Source organism: Staurois parvus, unplaced genomic scaffold (genome assembly GCF_062004578.1).
Source record: "Staurois parvus isolate SC_StPar_1 unplaced genomic scaffold, SC_StPar_1.0 ptg000530l, whole genome shotgun sequence".
Lineage (NCBI taxonomy): Eukaryota > Metazoa > Chordata > Amphibia > Anura > Ranidae > Staurois > Staurois parvus.
Window position 1 is genome coordinate 7,238,782 of NW_028318326.1, and position 23,613 is coordinate 7,262,394.

Consider the following 23,613-nt stretch of genomic DNA (forward strand, 5'->3'; position numbering starts at 1 on the left):
TGAAGCCACAAGCTGTCACAGCCTTATGCCCACTCTTGAGATGGCGGCACTGGGCAAAGAAGAGGCAGAGAAGGGACTGCGTGGGTGAGTACATCGCTGGACCCTGGGACAGGTAAGTGTGTGTTTATTAAAAGTCAGCAGCTACAGTTTTTGTAGCTGCTGACTTTTAATAAACACAAAAACATCTGGAACTCCACTTTAATTCCTTGTGACATAGATTCAGCAAGGTGTAGAAACAGCAGCTGCCACATGTGGGAACTGTTGCATCACTCCGATGTTTCCGGACTGAGGGGAAGTCAGGGTTTTTTTTCTTCTGAACTCCGAGTTCTCAGTCTGGAAAACAAGCCATCGCTGCCGGGACAGTCTGAGAGCCGGTCTGGAAGAAGTCCTCAGCACCGTCCGCAGTGCCAGTAAGTGACAACAAAGCAGGCAGTGTGTGGCCCCCAGGGGCCCCTGGTGTGCTGTGCTGGATGGGTGTGGCTATGTGCTGATCGCAGAGCCTGGCTGTCACCGCTCCATCCCCCGCACTGCCATGTCATCTGCGGGGACCATAGTGTCTGAGCAGCCGGGATCGGCTCCGCTGCTAATGCGGGTATTCGCCGCACTCCCCCGCGGGCTCCCTCTGCACCTCCCAGCTGGAATGTTTGATCCATAGATACATCTTCATGAATGATCTGCATCCGGCAGAGATTTGTCAGCCGGTCGGTTTGTATTGCCGGCAGTGGATGCAGAGTGACAGTTCACCCATTACTGGACATGGAGCTGGGGCTGGCTGGGCTGACTGGGATCAATGGGCTGGCTGGGCTGCACTGGGATCACTGGGCTGGCTGGGATCACTGGGGTGACTGGGCTGCACTGGGATCACTGGGCTGCACTGGGATCTCTGGGCTGAACTGGGATCACTGGGCTGACTGTGATGACTAGATTGTAGTTGGCTGCACTGGGATAACAGCTTACTGGGATGACCAGGCTACACTGCAATGACTGGGCTACACTGGGCTGCACTGGAATGACTGGGCTGCACTGGAATAACAGCTTACTGGGATGACTGGGCTACACTGCAATGACTGGGCTGCACTGGGATGACTGGGCTGCACTGGGATAACAGCTTACTGGGATGACTGGGCTGCACTGGGATGACTGGGCTGACTGAGCTGCACTGGGATGACTGCTTACTGGGATGTCTGGGCTGCACTGGGATGACTGGACTACACTGCGATGACTGGGCTGCTCTGGGAAGACTGGGCTGCACTGGGATCACTGGGCTGCACTGTGATGACTGGGTTGCACTGCAATGACTGGGCTGTACTGGGCTGCACTGGGATGACTGGGCTGCACTGTAATGACTGGGCTGTACTGGGATCACTGGGCTGCACTGGGATCACTGGGATGTACTGGCATAGTAAAGGGAAGCTGTGATGAAATATTGAAGGATTGCTGATCTGCCAATGAAAATGCTAGTTGCCTGGATGTCATGCTTTTTTTTGATCCAGATGTTCTACTTTTGCTGCATGCTTATTCAGGGTTAGTGATGCTTAAGACGTATCTAAAGCCAAAAACATAAATGTCACGTATGGAAGCCTAGCAGCCTTTACATAAGTACTAAATTCTGGTTTAAAAAAAAATGAAAGTATACACTCACCGGCCAAATTATTAGGTACACCTTGCTAGTACCAGTTGGACCCCCTTTTGCTTCAGAACTGCCTTAGAGCAGAGTTCCACATAAAAGTGGAAGCTCCGCTTGTTTGCCTCCTCCCCCCTCCACTGCCATATTTGGCACCTTTTGGAGGAGAGGGCGGAGCGGACACCTTGTTTTGACAGGTACCCGCTCCCGCTTCCGGTTCAGTTCGCTGTGGTGAAGTGAGCCAGAAGTTTGGCCCCCTCCTTCCTCCCGCAGTCTCCTGGGAACCTTCACAGGTCCCAGAAGACTGCTGGACAAATCAGAAGGTGCAGCACGACTTGCGCATGCTCAGTGGGCACCCGGCTGTGAAGCCGCAAGCTGTCACAGCCTTATGCCCACTCTTGAGATGCCGGCACCAGGCAAAGAAGAGGCAGAGAAGGGACTGCGTGGGTGAGTACATTGCTGGACCCTGGGACAGGTAAGTGTGTGTTTATTAAAAGTCAGCAGCTACAGTTGTAGTAGCTGCTGACTTTTAATAAACACAAAAACATCTGGAACTCCACTTTAATTCCTTGTGACAGATTCAGCAAGGTGTGGAAACATTCCTGAGATATTTTGGTCCATATTGACATGATAACATCACACAGTTGCTGCAGATTGGTCCCTGCACATCCATGATGCGAATCTCCCCTTCCACCACATCCCAAAGGTACTCTATTGGATTGAGATCTGGTAGCTGTGGAGGCCATTGGAGTACAGTGAACTCATTGTCATGTTCAAGAAACCAGTTTGAGATGATTGAGCTTTGTGACATGGTGCATTATCCTGCTGGAAGCAGCCATCACAAGATGGGTACACTGTAGTCATAGAGGGATGGACATGGTCAGCTACTGTACTACTCAGGTAGGCTGTGGCATTTAAACGAGGCTCAATTGGTACTATGGGGCCCAACGTGTGCCAAGAAAATATCCCCCACACCATTACATCACCACCAGCCTGAACCATTGATACAAGGCAGGATGGATCCCTGCTTTCATGTTGCTTACGCCAAATTCTGACCCTACCATCTGAATGTCGCAGCTGAAATGGAGACTCATCAGACCAGGCAACAGTTTTCCAATCTACTGTTGTCCAATTGTGGTGAGCCTGTGTGAATTGTAGCCTCCGTTTGTTGTTCTTAGCTGACAGGAGTGGCACCTGGTGTGGTACCTTGGTTATTTGAGTTACTGTTGCCTTTCTATCACTTTGAACCACTCTGCCCATTCTCCTCTGACTTCTGACATCAATAAGGCCTTTTCCTCCACACAACTGCCGCTCTCTGGATATTTTCTCTTTTTTTGGACCATTCTCTGTAAACCCTAGACCCTGGTGTAAACCCTGGTTGTGTGTGAAAATCATAGTAGATCAGCAGCTTTTTAAATACTCAGGCCAGCCCGTCTGGCACCAGCAACCATGCTACGTTCAAAGTCACTTAAATCCCCTTTCTTCCCCATTCTGATGCTCGGTTTGAACTTCAGCAAGTCGTCTTCACCACGTCTAGATGTACATTCACTGAGTTGCTGCTATGTAATGGGCTGATTAACAATTTGTGTTATCAATCAATTGAGCAGGTGTGCCTAATAAAGTGGCTGTTGAGTGTATATATTATATATTCACATCAGTCCCTGCCATCAAGGAGTTTACAATCGAAGGTCCCTAACTAACATGTTCTCCTTTGGTTGCATGAGTTCTCCCTTGGAACTTTGTGTTACCAAGCAGTTGAACAAGTGTACCTAATAAAATGGCTGGTGAGTGTATATATATATATATATATATATATATATATATGTACTACTGCTGCCTGCCAATGAATTTCACTGGCTGTTTGCTGCACCTGTCACCCCTGGCATAGAAAACATGGCCGCACTCTGTATGATATTTACAGATATGTGCATGAAGCCTATGTTAGGATGCTTAGGGCCCGTCCATAATATGGAGCATCAGAGACAAGAAGTGAGCACCAGCTGCCAGGAGAGCAAGGAATGAGGTAAGTAGTAAGTAAGTAGGTAAGTTCCTGGTACCCTTGTCACATTGTGGGGGGAGGGGGGCCCTACTGCAAGGACATGTAATGCAGCGCCTGCAATAGTTTTCTTTTTTCCGCTTTTTATTTCAGCTGGTGATACTGCCAGTAACATCCCGCCTGTCCATTGGTGACAGCGCTCAGTGTCTGTTCTGTACCTATAGAGTCACCCTTGGATACGCTTCAGATTTGGACTACAGAACACCCCTCCTTCTCCTTATTTTCATTACATAAGGAGGTTTTTTGTAGTGCACAGAAGATAACTGGGAGGGCAGATAACATGGGATGATATTTCAGTTTAAAGTGATTCTAAAGGAAACATTTTTTAAAAATACTTACACTGCTCTGTGTAATGGTTTTGCACAGAGCAGCCCCAATCCTCTTCTTTTTGGGTCCCCCGCCAGCGGCCTGGGGTCCTCCCCCCTGCTGAGTGCTCCCATTAGAAAGTCTCTTGATATGGGGGCACTCGAGCAGGCCCACTCTTGAGCTGCGCCCTGCATGTCCGTTCACACATGGGGCGCAGTTCGGCATTAGCTCACTAGCTGTGACTGACAGGAGCAAGAGCCATTGGTGTGAGCCAATGAGGAGAGGGAGATCCTGGAGAGCCGCTGCTCTCATGCACATCACTGGATCAAAATGGGCTCAAGTAAATATTGCGGGGGGCTGCACCCAGATTTTTTTTTTACTTAATGCATAGAATGCATTAAGGTAAATACCTTGAGCCTTTAGAACTACTTTAAGTGTCCATGAAGTTACAAGGGCAGGACCAACAGGTATTTTTGTGTACGAATGCAGCCGCCTTGGCTGGTAATCTGCCTTGCTTTCTGTAAGTAAATCATTCCAGTAAACCTTTATTGTACCAGTGGTGTGACACAAGGTAGTGTCATCATTACCTTTAAAACATCTCACTTTGCTTAGGGAATGAGGGGGGGTCCTCAATGATGGACATATATGGCAACCAGGCATGACCCAAGGCTGCAGATGACAATAATAAATGGGTCCATAGCTTGAAATTCATCTTTTACCACTTAAAGCTCCAGGCTCCCCCCAAAAATGTAAAAGTCAGCAGCTACACATACTGTAGCTGCTGACTTTTAATATAAGGACACTTACCTGTCCAGGGATCTAGCAATGTCCTCACGAAATCCGATTATTCAGTTGGCTTCGGGTGCAGGTGCCGGCATCTTAAGTAAGGGAAACTGGCAGTGAAGCCTTGCGGCGAACTGACCCAGAAGTGGGAGCGGGAAGCTGTCAGAATTTGGTACCCACTCCCCCTTCCCCCCCAAAAACTGCCAAATGTAGCAGTGGAGGGGGGGAGGATACAAACAAGCGGAACATCCTTTTTGGGTGAAGTTCTGCTTTAAGAGCCCATTCATGCTTGCTTGACTTGTCATACGACTTTGGGGTCCAAAGTCACATGAAGAGTTGCACCCCATGTTTCCCAATGTGTACCACTCATATCTGTGCAACTTCAAGTCGCAACGACTTGAAAGTAGTTCCTGCTCTACTTTGGCCCGACTTTCATGTGACTTGAGGGCCATAGACTTCAATGTAAACCCCCCAAAGGCGCATGAAAGTCACACCTGAATGATATACATGCAACTTGTGAGCAACTTTGTACAGCACAAATAATCATCTTTGGTTAAAGCCAAAGTCGCACTCATCCAAAGTTGCATCAAAATCGCGTCAAAGTTACATCAAAGATCACCAATATGGGCCCAAAAGTTTTAATGAACGATCACATAGTTACAGCAAGGCAACTTTCAGAGTCTCGCAGGACCCCTTCATCATGCGACTCCGAAACGTTGCCTTGCTGTAACTATGTGATCGTTCATAAAAACTTTTGGATCCATATTGGTGATCCTCGGTGTGCTGGTGACATTCTCCCTTGCTGATTCTGTTCGGTTCCAGCCAACAGTCTCTGCAGCACCCACTTATACACATAGCCATTTTTAACACAGGAACGTGTGCGTTTAGATTGTACACTTGCAAAGTTGCATCACGTTGCACTGTAAAGTTGCAATGAAAATCACATGATTTTGACGTCGCTCAAGTGTGGATAGAACCTAAAGCTCAAGTTTGGGTATGCCAGTCGTTACATACAGTAGATACATAAGTCTACCTTGGACCAATGTATGTGCCATACCTGGCACAGAAGGTCACTCGCTCAGCACTGCCGCCATTGCTAAAACAAGGCACCTTCTGATTGGATGAGAGTAGGCTGTGACACCAAACACTCCTGCTCTCCACCTCATTCATTCAGAGAACAGGCGTTCAGAGATTGTAAGGTTTGTAGTCAGCTTTCGATCATGATGGAACCAATAGTTCCACTGCAGCTATAGTTGGAAAGAAACTTGTCAGTATTATAAGTCGGTCTTTCCATGAATCTGGAAATGTTACAAAAAAAAAATCTGTGCCAATTTTCTATATTTTTTAAATTTTTAGATTAACTTTTTGTTTCTATATTCACTTTGTATTTGTTGGCTTTGAAATTGCCATGGACAAAGCTTGACAGTTCTGTCTCCCAAGACAGTGTATTCACGGTGACCTCTGTGGTGGACAAGTGGTTTTCTAATGTTTTCTTTGTGGAGTCATGTGAGGTATCTGAGCTGAAAGCCCTTTTATGTCCTTTTATATGCAGCTTCAAATGCAAAGTATCTTCAAACTTGCTTGCTGAGGCCATTGCGAAATAGGATGTCCTTACTCAGAGCTCTGGAGCTTGTCTCTGTTAGCAGGAAATATTCTTGCTGCTCTCGTACATTGCTTAGATTGCATTTCCTATGGTGAACTCCTGCCAGTCAGCCTACCATAGTATTTATTCTGCTGTATAGTAGTACTTCTACATATTCTTGAAAGTATCACACTTTCTGAGGGACTGTTCCTCTTTTGTAATTGGATTCCTCTTTATTCCTGTTATCTAATTTTTTGGCTTAATCTACATATTATTCAGAGGTATTGGAGATGCCCTACGCACCCCCCAAAACGTGCTTAATCAGTTACACCAAACTTAAATTTGAATTCCAGATATGGCAACCTTTGCATAGTTACATTGGTCCACCTTGGTCCAGTATAAATATGCAAATGTCATAGCTGTAGGATCCCTGTGAATGCTGAAAAACTCTGTAGCAGGCACCACTACTACAGTGATCCCCGCTAGCTTCCGGGTCCCATGCTGAGCAGCTGCACTTCTGCTTACTGGGCACAGGAGGTTGCCTACTTGGCATGGGTGTCATTCAGAAAGTACATTCCATTTTGTCAATTAATGCAAAGTGTTCTCTGATTGGACAAGGTAGAGATTGTGACTTCACTGCCACGTCTTTTTCAGCTTCTCCAGTCAAAGAACACTTTACAGAAGTAAATGCAAAAATGTTCCCTGAATTGTGTCCATGCAGAGTTTACACCCACTTGGCACAGGACCTGGATATTAGTGGAGTACCTGGACCTGTAATAGCAGAGCCTATTGCAGTGATTTCCAGCTTCCAGGGAGATCCCACAGGTATGGCACATACCTATGGGATCTCCATGGAACCTGGAAATCACTGTAGTAGTTTCTGCTATTACAGGTCCAGGCAATCCAATATTTACATTGGTCCAAAATTGTAAAAAGTGTCATACCTGTGATTCATCTTTAGAGTCGAACAAGGTATGGATTTTATTGTATAGTTACATTGGTCCAGCTTTGACCAATGTAAGTAATACATATGCCATATTTGTGGAACTACTGTGTAAGGGGAGAATTACTGCCGTAGTCAACACCATTTTTTTCCCAATGAATGCAATCTCTGATCGTCGAGGTGGAAAGGCAGGGCTGCAATGGCATGGGACCCAGGGGACAGCAACGATCATTGTAGTAGTGCCCACTACTACTGCGATTCCTTCCATAGCAATCCCAAAAGTATGGCATATGCATATTTGCATTGGTTCAAACTAGTCTAGTGTAGCTAAGCAATAAAATCCATACCTGGATTCAGCTTTAATCATCTGATGAGGATGGAAGAATTTAACACACATCCCCAAGGTCTTGTCCTTGGACCTCTCCTATTCTCGATCTTGTAGTATAACTGTAGTGTCTACCTTCATTTTGTAAAGCGCTGGGAAAACTGTTGGCGCTATATAAATCCTGTATAATAATAATAATAATCCCAAAGATACCTACCAAAAAATGATAGCTGTTTGGAGTGCCTGGATTAGACAGTGAAGATGATTTTTTTTTCAATTACCCTCAGAACCAGCCTGGTTCTGTGGGTAATTGCCAGAGTCTGGGTAGAAGAGGTGGATTCCCCAGGTGGAAGCCTTTCTCTTTCCTACTCTGTCCACTCTTTTAAGACTTTTGCTCTTCTCCCTGCCTTCTTCCTGTTTTACTTCTTAACCTTGGCCTTTTTTTCTTGATTTTAATTCTTTCTCCACACTTTTGTAAGGACCATATGCCCATCATAGTATCTCATTCATTAATTCATTATCAACTAATTATTAAACTTGAAAAAAACTATTATCACCTTGCTTTGCTCCATCTCATATTACTATGTTGATAACCAAATGGCATACCTCCATTTACCATTAAATCCTTTGATATTTTGTTGACTGTATCTTCACTGGGAGGGTTTCCCTAACTTTATGTATCAAAGATACAACAAAAGAAAATCTCGCTATAGTAAGGGTAAATTCCACTTCTACCAGTTGTCACAGATGTCCCATGCAAAGGAAAGGCTTTCTATTTCAGCTCCAACTTTAAGTTTTAGGTTCTGTCACACTATAGGAGGTATTTACTAAAACTGGAGAACTCAGCATCTGGTGCAGCTGTACATGGTAGCCAATCAGCTTCTAAAATCAAATAACAAACAAGAATAGTGAATGCTCAGAGAAAAAAGCTGCTAGCACTTAAGAGTAAACCAACCCCAAAAAAACGAATATGATAATAGTGCAGCGCTAGGAAAAATTACAATCCAGATATAGATATTAATATAGAACTGTGATGAAGAAAACTGTATCTGACGTTAAGATAGTTGACAGTAAATCAAAATCACAAACTATGCATGAATAATACACCCAATAAAGTGACTAAAGTGCTATGTGAAAAAAAGGTAACAAAATCTGCATGATTCATAAAGTAATAAAAATAAAAATGAATAATTACAAATAAAAATCAGTCCATAAACAATAATAAAATAATGTGCATAGGACAGTCCAAACAAATTCCAAATCAACTATCTTAAAGTTATATACACTTTTCTTTGTCACAGTTATACAAGTACCTGTAATACAAATAATAATATTAATGTCTATATCTGGATTGTAATTTTTCCTAGTGCTGCACTGGTATCATAATAGCTTCTAACTTCAGCTTGTTCAATCAAGCTTTGACGATTAAACCTGGGAGATGATTGGGTTCTATGCAGAGCTGCACCAGATTTTGCACCATGCAATTTTAGTAAATAACCCCCCATCTGTCTTCTGGACAGTGGTTACCAGAACAGCAAGTGTAGATCCCCATCAAGAACACAGACAGCAAAAAAATTAGTTTCTAATTCCCCGAATCAAAAATAAAACATTAGCTAAATTAGGTAAAGTTGTAATTTGTTGGTTTGGGTGGGTGTTAAAGTAGTACCAAACGCCCAGGTTTTTCTTTAATTATTGGACTGCTAGCAAGCAATGAAACATGCTCCAGTAAATTTAAATGCCCCAGTGTGTTCCCAACATTCATATAATCTCCATGTCCTCTGTTGGACAAATAGTGCCACTGTCCGGAACCACCGAGGACACGGGAGGGGGGTGTAGCATACTCACTGGAGGATACAGGAGGGCAGAAGAGGAGTAGCTTGCCACTCAAGGCACTGTTGGGCTGCCATGCAAGGGTGACACCACAGGACAATTAAAAAAGGAGTCACCCAACACCTTGACAGTGGAGCTAGTGTCTAGGAGATGACCTGGATTGGGAAGAAAGAACACATACACATCAAGAGAAATCACGAAATGTAAGTCTATAAATCAGACTTAGGAGAAAAGAAAAATGTTGGCTTTAGTGTCACTGTTAGCGAAGTGTTCCTAAACCCAAGACCCAGCATTCACTATATCTGGTCTCCCACAGTACACAGAACATGGAAATGCAATTACTTTAGTAAATATAAAATGCTAAATACCTTTTCTCATCAGCAGTTAGAGCAGTCTTGTAACTTCTATCAGTGTTCAGCTGAGCACTGGTTGAAGTTTGTAAGAGAAGTTTCCATTCTCTCCTGATTGTCTTATGAGACTGCAGGACCTCTGACCCTCTGTCCGAACACTGCTGATTGGACTTGTGCTGATCACTACTGTAACTCCCTCCTTATTGGCCTGCCTCATCGCAGGCTATCCCCACTTCAGTCTATCATGAATGCTGCTGCCAGACTCATCCACCTTACTAACCGTTCTGTATCTGCAACCCCTCTCTGCCAATCCCTCCACTGGCTTCCCATTGCCCAACGAATAAAATTCAAAACACTAACACTGACGTACAAAGCCGTTCATAACTCTGCCCCAAATTACATCACCGATCTTGTCTCCAAATATCACCCAAACCGTACTCTCCGCTCCTCGCACGACCTCCTATGCTCTAGCTCCCTTGTCTCCTCTTCCCATGCTCATCTCCAGAACTTCTCCAGGGCTTCCCCCATCCTCTGAAACTCCCTACCCCAATCTATCAGACTATCGCCTACTTTGCTCACTTTTAGGCGCACCCTGAAAACCTATCTCTTCAGGGAAGCCTACCCCGCCCTCAGCTATTACTGGAATCCTCTACTCTCCCAACCACTCCATCCCCCACAGTTATTACCTTTTGTACCACTATCCCCTCCCTACTAGATTGTAAGCTCCAAGGAGCAGGGCCCTCGAACCCCTCTTGTATTGAATTGTATTGTTACTGTACTGTCTACCACCATATTATAAAGCGCTGAGCAAACTGTTGGCGCTATATAAATCCTGTATAATAGTAATAATAATCACATGTACTCTCCCGAGAAAAAAAAAATATTTAGCAATATACACCAAACTGAGCATGTGCAGCTTTCCCCCAAGGCCCTGTTCTATCAGCAGATGGATGCATTAAAAGAACGGGAGGATGAGAGAAGACAGGATCAAACATCCTTTTTACATAATGCAGAGGATTAACCCCTTAGGTTCCACAGTGAGTATAACAAGCATGCTTTACTGCATATACAGACTGATTTTACTGTTGTGGGTTTAATAACACTTTAAGCACAGTCTATTACAGGGTTTCTCAACTGGGGTTCCGCCAGAGGGTGTTAGGGGTTCCTTGAGCGGTGAGCAATTTCTACTTCTCAGATAAGCTCCCACTGACACCATTGATCTTTTTAGCTATATGTAAGGGGGTAATTCATCCCAATGACCACAAGTGTAACAAACATTATTTGTACTGACCATCAAACTGATCATTATTGGGGTTTTTTGCCTTGTTTACTCTTGTATTTTGTATGTATTTGTAAAGCATAATAAAAAGAATTAAAAAAAAGTCAGGGGTTTCAGTTGTTTGACAGGTCCCATTGGCCACTGACCCAAGGAGTCTCTACCTCTATTTATCCATAAAGCCTTTTACTATGTTTTCTTTTTAAACTAAAGCTGGCCATACACTGGTAGATAGGTGCACGCATCAGGGATACAGCTGTGCCCACTGACATTCAACCTCTTTTAACCACTTCAAGTCCGGACACTTTTACCCCCTTCCTGTCCAGGCCAATTCTCAGCTTTCAGTGCTATCACACTTTGAATGACAATTGCGCAGTCATGCAACACTGTACCCATATGAATTTTTTAGCATTTTTTTGAAACATAAAACTTTATTTTGGTGGTATTTATTCACCACGCCGATTTTTTCTTTTTTTTTGCTATATAAATGAAAAAAGTCCAAACATTTTGAAAAAACTTGTTTTTCTTATAAAATTTTGCAAATTAATAATCTTTCTTCATAAAGCTTGGCCATAATTTATTCAGTTATCTTTTTAGTAAAAATAAAATAACCCAAATTAGTTTATAACCAAAAATTATAATTTTAACAATTTTTTTTTACATTTTTATTTTATTTTTCTATTATTATTTTTTTTATTTTTTTAAAGGGACTGTCACCCTGGCAGTACAGTGTCGCCATAGTGACACTGTACTACTTGTGGGGGGTGATGAAGATTTTTTTTTTTTTTTTTACACTGATTGCTTTTACACCCATAAAGGCTGTAAAAGCAATCATTTCTCCTTCTCTCTGACTGCATTCTTGCAGCCATTGAGAAATACTGTGAGAGCTGTGATTGGTCACAGCTTGTCACATGGTACATTGTTGTTGTGAATAGCCTTGTACCATGTGACCTCTGTGATCATTTACAGATTTCACTAGTAGTAAGCAATGATGTCAGCAAGTGACATCTTGCTTACTACTATTCATGTGATCACTGATTGGCCAATCAGTGATCACATTATCGGGACCTCACACAGAGGTCCTGTACAGCGATCGGACACAGCGGGCACCGGACCCAGACTGTAAATGCGGGCGCCGTTTATGAACGGCAACCTGCTCCTGCACTGCTCCCGTCCGGCCATTTATGTACATGGGCCGGACAGGAAGTGGTTAATAGCAAGCACATATATGTGATCTCTCTGGATCAACTGTGGGTATAGGATTATAACTTTTTTTTTTCTTTTTTAATGGTTGAACTGGATGGACTTTTGTCTTTTTTTCAGCCAGACTAACTATATAACTATATATAACTCACTATCATGAGTTATAGATATTGTAAATTTAGCAGGGGTTCCCTGAGACTGGAAGGGTATTTTAAGGGTTCCTCTGTGAAAAGGTTGTGAAATTCTGGTCTAGAACATAGGGCCTGTTAGGGGAGGTACAGGACAGGACTTACTTGTTGCAAGCTCTGTGTGGAAAAAAATAACATTGAAAACTAACATACTGTGATCAAAGTGTCCCTGGATGTTTTATAACACTGTTGGATGATTCAGCCCTCTGGTGTCCATCCAAAACTAATGTTTCAGTTTTTATTGGACCTAGCTTTCAATTCAGAGGTTTGCCTGGGCCTGCTAGAAGGTCACCTTTGGACCTACTTGTGTGGTCTCATGTGTGAACCTATTTAGATGTGCAGATTAGAACTTTAGCTTGCATCATAGAAAGCAGTGCTTTGGGAGTGGTAAAGTTAGCCTTTAACTTGTGAAGGGTTACGCAGTTCCCAAACTGTATGATTAACTGGAATGGCTTTCATTTACTGAGCTGGAACCAATAAACCAGCAGCATATCAAATGTTGTTTCTTGTATCAAAAAGTCTGCACTCTGAGCACTGGAGTCTGAAAGTTTGGATGTGCATGCTGACTGCGGGTAAGAGGAACAGTTCTTATTCCTGACATTTTGATAGATGAGTGTCAGCTAACATCTGACCAAGCCTTGTAGTTTAGGAATCAATATTCAATCTATTACTATATGTTAATATATATTGCAGATTGCACTGCATAGAGTCTATGTGTGCCAGCATAGACAAAGAGATAACTAAGTATTCTGTACAAACATTACCATATTATTATTTTTATTATTATACAGTATTTATATAGCGCCAACAGTTCGCTCAGCGCTGTACATTACAATGGGAGACAGAACATGCGACAGTACAATAACAATACAGTGCGATACACGAGGGGTTTGAGGGCCCTGCTCCTTGGAGCTTACAATCTAGGAGGGAGGGGATAGTGGTACAGGAGGAAATAGCTGTGGGGGATGGAGTGGTAGGAAGAGTGGAGGTGGTCGGGAATTAGCAGGGGGTGGGGTAGGCTTCCCTGAAGAGGTGGGTTTTCAGGGTGAACCTAAAGGAGAGGAGTGTAGGTGATAGTCTGATGGATTGGGGTAGGGAGTTCCAGAGTATGGGTGACGCCCTGGAGAAGTCCTGGAGGCGGGCATGGGAAGAGAAGACTAGGGAACTAGAGAGAAGGAGGTCTTGTGAGGAGCGGAGAGTACGTGTTGGGTGGTACTTGGATATTAGGTCAGTGATGTAGTTTGGGGCAGTATGATGGACAGCTTTGTACATCAGTGTTAGGATTTTGAATTTGATCCGTTGGGCAATCGGAAGCCAGTGGAGGGATTGGCAGAGGGGGGTGGCGGAAACAGAGCAGTTGGTAAGGTGGATGAGTCTATGTATGTCAAACCATGGACTGTAGGCATGACATTTGAAATCTGATATTTTATTTATTGTAAGTATTTATATAGCACCAACAATTTGTGCTGTGCTTTATATACTGCACATTCACATCAGTTACTGCTTCAAGGAGCTTACAATCTAAGGTCCCTATGTCACATGCATACAGACATACACTAGGGTCAATTTAGACAGGGGCCAATTAACCTGCCAGCATGTCTTTGGAGTATGGGAGGAAACCCCCACAAGCTCAACAAGCAAACTCCATGCAGGCAGTGTCCTGGTGGGGATTTGAACTTAGGAGCCAGTGCTGTAAGCCACCATGCTGCTCCATGTATTTATAGGTTTCTACAAGTACAGTTTTCATACATAAGTCCTACAAGATATAAATACATGATATGGCTGTGCTCAAACCATGCTGTACTCTCAAGAAATTCTACTCCTTTGAACCTTTGAAACTCAAGGGAATCCTGGGAAACTATGGGCTGTTGGCAAGCATACCCCATTGTATTGTGGTTTTATGGTATTGGATATAAATAGCAGCATATTTGATTATAGAGTTTTTGTTTTTACATGATCCTTAAAGATCCTTAAAGAACATCAGACACCAATTATTTTACTATATATTTACATATCTTATTTACACATATCTCCCAATAGCCAGAAATGAGATAAATCAGCTTTGTGTACTCAGTGCCACTGCAAACCAAGATATTACCATATACAAGTAGCAGTGGTACATTGAGGGCTTTGTTAGAAACCACAGGGCCCCATTCAGCCAAACTGACATCCCCCCCAAAAAACCCCCCAAAAAACAAAACAAAGCACAGTTTACTAGGCTTCGGTTATGAATGAACACAATAAGTGATCTGTACCGATCACTCACTGTGTTCATTCAGGGAAAAAAAAAAAAAAAGAAAGGGCTGGTAAATGTGACATATTTACTGAAGCTTTCCCCCGCTTCCCATCCTGAAGGATCCTGTTGTGTGCTTGTAACTGCTTTTAGGAAGGAAAGGAAGGACAGCGGCATCACTGCAGGGGTGGGGGCACATAGGGGGGCCTGGGCAGCAGGGGAAATGTATGGTGCACAGAGAGGGTGATGGGTGCAGTGGGGGAGCAATTACTGGAACCAATCCCTTGTATGGCTCTCTCTTCAGCAGCTGAAAGCCAGCAGGAGAAATAAGAAGCCAACTTTCAGCTGCTGCAGAAAAAGCCATACAGGGGATCAGTTCCAGTAATTGCCCCTGCGTCTACCAATCACCCTCTCTGCCCACATCTGATTCACCTAGCTGGGCACCGTACAGGAGGACTAGTGGTACCCCCTCATCTACAGCCCTGGTTACACTGCATATAACATGTTCAGAGTGCAGAGCAGTGGGAGGGACCCAGCAGACCCACTTATAACCAGCTGCTCCCAGAATATTACTGGAGACAGACACAAGACCAGTCACTCTGCACAAGGGGAGAGCAGCTGTGATTGATATTTAATATAGGAAGTTTCTGCACAAAGGCGAAGTTTCATTCTGGATTGCTGCACAAAAGCAGCCTGTTGAAGTGGTTGGCTATTGTGATTGGCTGCTAGACTCATACGCTGTCACAGGGGAGGAGGTCACATGCTCCCCTGTACTCAGAAGTACTAAATATATTGGAAGCCGCTGCAATGTAGACAGGAGTAGCGAGGAAGTGCGGGCAAGGTGTGCATGTTGAGCCCTGTTAAAACAATGTGGACATCTCCAAATCTGGGAGAAACAAAGATCATGAGCCCCAGAAAGTTAACCAACTGGGAATTTCAAGCTGCAAAGCAAAGGAAGAGAAGAGGATTACAGCGTACGCCCCCATCCACATACCTTTATCAATGTCCACTTCCATATTGCCTATTAAACACTCCAGATATGCCAGGCATGGTATTAGAGCCATGCTACACAAAGCACATTCATTTAGTTACTCTACAGAGAAGGAATTTCTTTCTGGCCAAGGGATTTCGTATACTGGCATGTAAAATATTCATTTTGATGCCAAGATGATAAATCCACAGATTGGGATCTTTATTCATCTTGTATTGGGCAGTATGCACTCAACAGGGTTTTCATTTTGGGCTCGCGGCTCCGGCTGTAGAATGAGACAGAGACAGCTGCTGAAGGGTGTAGCAGAACACAGCACATCATTCTCTTACTAGTCACAGTCCACAATACTTCTTAAAGTGAACAGACAGCTGTGTGGGGACTGACAGCTGCTTCTCTTAGACAGCTGTAAGTGGACTGGTGCTGATTGCTGCTGGTTTAATATTTAAAGCTGATTCAGTAAATATTGTCCTAATACAATAGATATTCTCGGTGGGTTTTGTGTACCATATTTTCCGGCGAATAAGATGACTTTTTATACTTAAAAACATACCCCAAAAATTGGGGGTCTTATACATGGGGTATACAATGTGAAACTTTAGTTCGTTTGAGCCAAGCTGGTTCAAAACGAATGTCCCTAATCTGTCAGCCTGCTGGATGTGCGGTAATACTGTATATACGGTAGCTTCAGCTACATACAGTATACCGCGCTGAGCCAATCACGGCGAACGATGTATTCTATTAATGAATACAAAGCCTGCTCGGATTGGCTGAGGTTGTGACATCATCAGCCCGCCTCTCTGACTCAGTCGCCTTATACGCCGGCAAATACGGTATTTCTTTCAGATCTGTGCAGTAATACAGTATTAAAATTTGCCTCTGTGCAGGAGCTTCCTGTAATAGAGACCAGTCTCTGCTGATCGCTCTCCTTGTACAGGGTGACTGGTCTTGTATCCACCTCCCCCAACCTGTCTTTTTCTGCAGGCAGCCTGTAGTGGGTGGCACAGTCTGTAGTGGGTGGCACAGTCTGTAGTGCTTGGTCCCTACTACAGCTCTGCTCTCTACATAGGCTTCGGGGAGCACCGTGATGACATCACAACTACTTTTACAAGGTAATAACTGGCTTTACATGAGCATTTGGTGCACGCAAAGTGGATTTATAATCTTTGCAGCTCATGAGGAATATATTTGAATTCATTTTTTGTGCCCATAGTTAAAGCAATTCTAAAGGTTAATTTTTTTTCTTTGGAAAATAACAAGCATGTTTATACTTACCTGCTCTGTGTAGTGGTTTTGCACCAAGCAGCCTGGATCCTCCTCAGGACCCCCGCAGGCTCTCCCGGCCCCTCCTTCCTGTTGGGTGCCCCCACAGCAAGCAGCTTGCTATGGGGGGCACCCGCTGCTCTGTGTGTCCATTAACACAACACACAGAACCACAACTTGGCCCTGGCCCCTCTCTCTCCTCAATGGATGACTGGCTGTGATTGACAGCCAATGGCTCCCGCTTACTGTCTGAGCCAATAAGGAGGCAGAGACCCGGGAGAGCTGAGGCTGTTGTTCACATCGCTGGATCGCGATAGGGCTCAGGTAAGGATTGGGGGGGGCTGAAGGCACTGCTGCACGGAGAAGGTTTTTTAGAAGGTAAAAAACCTTGAGCCTTTACAACCACTTTAAACTTCAAAGTTCCACTCACTCCTGGATATCCTAAACATTTGTTAATATAATGACTCTTCTAACATTATTCAGATACTACAATGACTCTATTGTAATGCATAGGGACAGGCATAAAAGAAACTCCTAACAATATATAAAAATGTATTAAAGTATAACTTGGCTCGGTTTACACTATTGGGGGCCGTGCTGCCTGCGTATGCCCGGGCAGGGCAGCTCATTCATTTGAAAAGGCTGTTTTACTCGCGTTTCCCGCACAAAAAATGCAGCTGTGGGGAAACCGAATGATCTTTTTAACCATGCGACTTCCCTGCGATTCCCAAAAATCACACTGCGGGTTGAGATCCATGGGGGTGCCATTCAGAATGAATGACAGCCCCGCTTGTCTCGCAAGAGCATGGTGACCCAGCTGCAGGTAGTTGCAGGTGCGTGAACAGATGCGATTTCCCTCACCCACAACCTGCCCACACAGTGTGAACCAGGACTAAAGGCAAAACGTTTTTTTTTTTACTTTTGGATAGAGTGGAGAGGGATCAGAACACCTGTCAGTTTTTTCCATTGTTGTCTGTGCACAGAGACAACCCATCTTTTTGGTCCTGTTTACCATTATTGAAAGTGAAAGTATAAGAAAAAAAACAAATTTTGGGTTGACACCTTAACATTAACAGAGGAGAAATCTACAATTGGGGACAGTCGTTCTGGTGACACCCTGGGTTTCACTCATTTTGGTCTGGAAGGAATTCCTCTCACTTCCTGTTTTGGGTATGGGACAGGAAGGGAAGGGAAATGTGCCCAATGGGACACAGATGGCAAAAAAATCTGACAGGGGTTATAACCCTCCCTTAACTTCATCCAAAATAAAAAAAAAACATTTTGCCTTTAGTTACACTTTATTATTGAGCACTAATAAAGTGCAGGGACATCCTTTGCTTTCAGAACAGCCTTCTCTCCTTCTTGGGCAGTAAAGTCGTCCAACACACTTTGGTAGATGAGATGAGCAGGAAGGGACAGAAGACTACTCAATAGGCATCAAAAATTGGGTCACTTTTTCCTTACTACAGTAGCCAAAAGTAACCCCTTCACACCGGCGCCTCCCGGCCCTTTAAGGGTTTCAGAAGACAGGAGGCGTGGTGGGGTTTTGGGTCATGTGACCGCCGTGACACGCTGTCTCTGCTGTCACATGATCGGGAAAGGTCCCGATTGAAAGAGGAGATCGGGACCTTTCCGTGAGTACCAGCCATGTGTTCTGGGAGCACGCAGGGCGTGTGCTCTCAGCACATATGTTCTTATTTAATAGAATGCAAATGTGCGGCCGCTCAGCGTCTAGACCCAGATGCCGGGAGGCTGCACATTTGCGTTCGGCTGGCGTGAAGAGGTTAAATGTATTTGGGACACTTTAGAGACCCAGAGAAATGTTTGCCCTATCATACAGCTAGTGGTTGCATTTACTGACCTACCACAATGAAAAATGCTAGTGCAGGCAGTTATAATTTCAGGTACTTTAAGACCCCATGCACATGGGACACTTCTGAATGATGGAAACTGACTACTGGAAAACATAGGTTAAAAAACGCCTGTTTAGGCGCGTTTGCATGGCGCGTTTATGTGTGTTTGTGTTTAGAAGCGTTTTTTAAAGATAAGCAGAGGAGAACCTCCCAAATGCCCAGAATGCACTGAAAAGTGGTAAATTGTTAACTATTTCCGACTGTTTCAGAGAAATACAGAGAGTAGAAGCAGAGACAGCAGTATGTGTTGAGATAGTTAGGTGTGAGTTGCTCATTAACATTTCTTTTGTTTCCAAGGGTGGGAAAGGTGTCTGGTGGAGTGAGTCATTAAGGTCACCTGGCAGGGGGTCTTCATGAGGAATTTGAGGTGTGAATGGTCATTAACATATCTTTTGTTTCCAAGGGTGGGAGAGGTCTGAGGTGTTAATAGGTCATTGCAATGTGTGACAAGCTTGCTAGGAACATCCTGTGTGTTTTTAATGATGAAAAAAGGCTCTGGACAGCATCGGGAGCTGGAAGAGTTAAAAAACATTTGCAAACGCTTATAAACGCGATCTGCTGCATTTACAAGAGTTTTGCTTTTGAAACGCTGATAAAATCGACTGCTGAACGCACGTTTTCTGCATTCAAACAAACGACTGTAAACTCAAATGCCTGTAAATGACTATAAATGAAGATGTGTACATGGACACATAGGAAAACATTAGGGAGAGTTCAGGGACTGCTGAAAAAAACGCTGAACAGCTCCTAAACGTGAGTTTATCAGCTGCAGTGTACATGAGCCCTTAGTGGTGTTCTAGAAAACTCATGGAGTGCTTGAAGGTGAACCTGGAATGTGGACAATGAAGAGTAAGTATAGCAAAAATGTTTTGGATAGAGTGGGGATGGGTTAGAACCCCTTCCACCAGACACAGCGGATGACAAATTGTTGTACTGGACTGGCTCCAGTACCATGCGATCTCTGTGACCAATCACAGTGATTACATGTCAAATCTACACAAATTACTTTCATTCATTGTGAATTATTGTAATCTCTGATTGGTCACAGTGGCAGGGCCAATCACAGCTCACCTGTACCATGCGATAGCTTTGGCCAATCACAGCTATCACAATTATTCATAATGGCACATGAATGGATGCCATTCATAAAAATGATTGCTTATAACAGTGATCACCACTGTCATAAGCAACCATAGTTTAAAAATAATCCTGTTTACCTCCCCAGAGTAGTACAGTGTCACTATGGTAACACTGCACTGCTCTGGCCACTGTATGTAAAAAATAATTAAAACAAAAGAAAACAATTGTGAAAAAAAATTTAAGTTTAAGACAAATTGAAACCATTTTTTTTTCATACTGTCACCAGTCAATATCCCTGAACACAGTCTTATGATGATGCTGTACTGCTCTAGTGACAGTAAGTAAAAAAACTAATTATGAAAAAAAATCAAATGTCATTTAGTTTCTTCATTGTCCAAAAAATTGCCCTACATTTTAGAGCCTCAAGAAATAAGATAGGCCATCAGGATTGATCAATATTCAAATATATATCCCATAGTTTGCACACTCCATAACTTTCACACAGACTAAGTAATATACACTGATTTGGGTTATTTTTACCACAGAAATTTAGCAGAATACATGTTGGCCTAAATTTATAAAGAAAGATTATGTATTTGCAATATTTTATAACAGAAATTTAAAAAAAAGTGGGTTTTTTGCAAAGTTTTTGGTATTTTTTTGTGTTTAATAGCAAAAAAAAAATAAAAACCCAGTGACGAATAAATACCACCAAATGCACATTCTATCTTTCTCAAAACAAATATTAAAAATGTCTTTTGGGTACAGAGTTGCATGACTGAGTAATTGACATTTAAAGCGTGACAATGCTATGTAACTCTGCACCGCTACAATCTGAAAACTGGGCAGGAAGGGGGTGAAAGTGTCTGGTATTGAAGTGGTTAAATATCCTTTTTGTATCCTCTCTGAAAGTGTTACATAGGAATTTGCTACAAAGTAATGGATGTATATAAAGATTCAGTATCAAATATGCAACATGGGACATGCAAAGTACATTTTAAAAAATATATAAAGGAACTGTGTTGCTCATCGTTTTTCTTTCTTCTTGGTTACCAAGTGCCTGTCGCCATAACAGGAAGAGAAAGGATTTGCACATAATTCTGCAGAGAAGTAAACTTCTAAGAAGTGAGAACTCAGAGTAAGCTCTCCCGTGTATATCCAGAAAAAAAAACACTGCAAAAATAGCAGAGTTTCCACTATATTTGTTTAACAAAGCAAATTCTTGATTTTTTCTTTTAAACTGGTTCCTTTTTGAGCATGTAGAATCTATATGGAGTGCAATTATATTAGTAAATATAAACTGCTAAATCAGGGGTGGACTGACCATTTGGAAACTCGGGCACTGCCCATGGGCCCGGGGTCAGTAGGGGGCCCCATAAGATGCCTCTAGTACATTTTTAATAGGCTTTATTGAGTTTGGGCAAGGACATAGGGGCCCCATGATCCCCTATTGCCTGGGGGCCCCATGAGTTGTCAGTCCACCCCTCTGCTAAATACATTTTCTCATCAGCAGTTAGATTAGTCTTGTGACTTCTATCAGTGTCCAGCAGAGCACATGTTAAAGCTTGTAGGAGGTGTTTTCATTTTGCTCCAGGAGGATGCAGGACCCCTGACCTCTGTCTGGATTGGCCCTGTGCTGATCACACGCACTCTCCCAAGAAAAAAAAACTCTCTAGCAATACACACCAAACTGATGTGCATGTGCAGAGTGACTCCACACGATATGTCTTAACGGGAGATAAGAGGGAGGCACTGGAAGAAGGGGATGATCAGAGAAGTCAGGATCAAACAGCGTTTTTACACAATACAGATGATTAACCCCTTAGGTTCTACAGTGAGTATAACAAGCATACTTTACGGTACATACAGACTGATTTTACTGTTGTGGGTTTAGTAACACTTTAAAGTGAACCAATGGGAAAGCAATAATTATCAAAACATTCATATGGGTTAAATTAACGTTTTTTTTTCAAGTTTAAATGGCATTTTTCCTATTTCTAAAAACTGTACTGAGATATTAGCACATCTTTTTAGTGTAGTTATAGCTAGCTGGTCTCTTCACCTTTCCTAAATCCTTCATGACTCTTGCTAGCCATCCTTCACTGAGGCATTGGGAAGCCTCAGAGTTCATGTTAGGTCTCCCATGCAGCCACCCATACATAAAAGGGACCTAGCAAGTCAAAAGAAGAATGCTAAAACTCATTGGAACCTTTCAGTATGGGCTTCATTCACACTGGATGTTTACCCTGGTGCATGAAATTCTGGTGCTTAGATGTGGACACTGTCCAGCCCCACTGCTAGCAGCCTGTAAAATGCTATGAGAGGCTAATAGCTGCTACAGCTGGACAGTGCACCGCGTGCTACTATTGTTTAGGGCAGTAAGTGCCCAGGGACTAATGCTTCAAACACCAGCAGTCTGCACTCCAAGCATTCATCCCTGAGTGCTTACTGTCCTAAGGCTCCATTCACACTTATGCAACTTCAAAATCGTGGGATTTTAATTGCGACTTTACCGTGTGACTTGATACGGCTTTAATGCGACTTTGGTGTGACTTTGGCTTTAACCAAGGATAATTGTTTCTGCTGTACAAAGTCACACACGAGTCGCATGTACAACATTCAGGTGTGACTTTCATGCAACTTTGGAGGGTTTACATGAAGTCTTTGACCCTCAAAACGCATAAAAGTCGGACCAAAGTAGTGCAGGAACTACTTTGAAGTCGCTGCGACTTGATGTTGCACAGATATGAATGATACCCTTTGGGAAACATCAGGGGCAACTTGTCAAGTGACTTTAGACCCCAAAGTCGTATGACAAGTCGCATAAGTGTGAATGGAGCCTAAACATCAGTACTGCTTGATGCACCATCCAGTCGCAGAAGATTTCAGACTCTCATGGAGTTTTACAAGCTGCTGGCAGCAAGATTGGGCGGTGACCCTGTGACTTTTGTGTGAACTTTTCAGGTCCATCAAAACAAAAGGTATGCAAAGTCTTACAAATTGCTGTCTAAAAATGAACCAGAGCTTGAGTAGAAAAGCCTGTGTCCTACTGCAGCGTGGGACCCTTGCTCTTGGGAAGCAGTGATCTCTTTGCAGAGGTCTGAGAGGAAGAATGTCGCCAGCACAAGGTGGATCTCCAAACTGGGTCCAAAAGCTTTGTTAAGCAATCACATTATTACAGCAGGAGCAATGTTTCGGTGCCTCGCAGGACCCCTTCATCAGGCATGTGACGATGGAGAGGTCCTGCGAGGCTCCGAAACGTTGCTGCTGCTGTAATTTTGTGATTGCTTAACCACTTGCTTTCCAGACGATTTACCCCCCTTCCTGACCAGGCCATTTTTTGTGATACAGCACTGCGTTACTCTAACTCAGCCTTTCTCAACCAGGGTGCCCAGACACCCTGGGGTGCCTTGAGGTTTCTACAGGGGTGCCTTGTCAAAATGTCTAAAAATTGCCCAAAACTTGTACACAAGCCAGCGAGTGAAACAATCCTGCCTTTTAGTTACACAAAGCCACAGGTTTTCATTGTGCACCATTAGGACCTTCTAACCGCCTGCATCCTGACAATCAATGACATCATCAGTTGATAAGGGCTAAGGAGGATGTAAGCTGCCTGCACAGAATCCTAGTTTGCCCCTCTCCATCAATGTTGGGGTCACATTAGCTTAGT

At 43.5% G+C, this 23,613-nt stretch overlaps 1 protein-coding gene across 1 annotated transcript in view; it reads left to right on the forward strand.

The window, feature by feature from the left end:
• Positions 1-289: 289 nt before the first annotated feature.
• The window catches only part of WIPF1 (WAS/WASL interacting protein family member 1), a 115,180-nt gene continuing 91,856 nt past the window's right edge, over positions 290-23,613 (forward strand). Inside the window, exon 1 of the mRNA XM_089690476.1 lies at positions 290-410. The gene's annotated coding sequence lies outside the window, so the exon portion shown is untranslated. The remainder of the gene's footprint in view (positions 411-23,613) is intronic.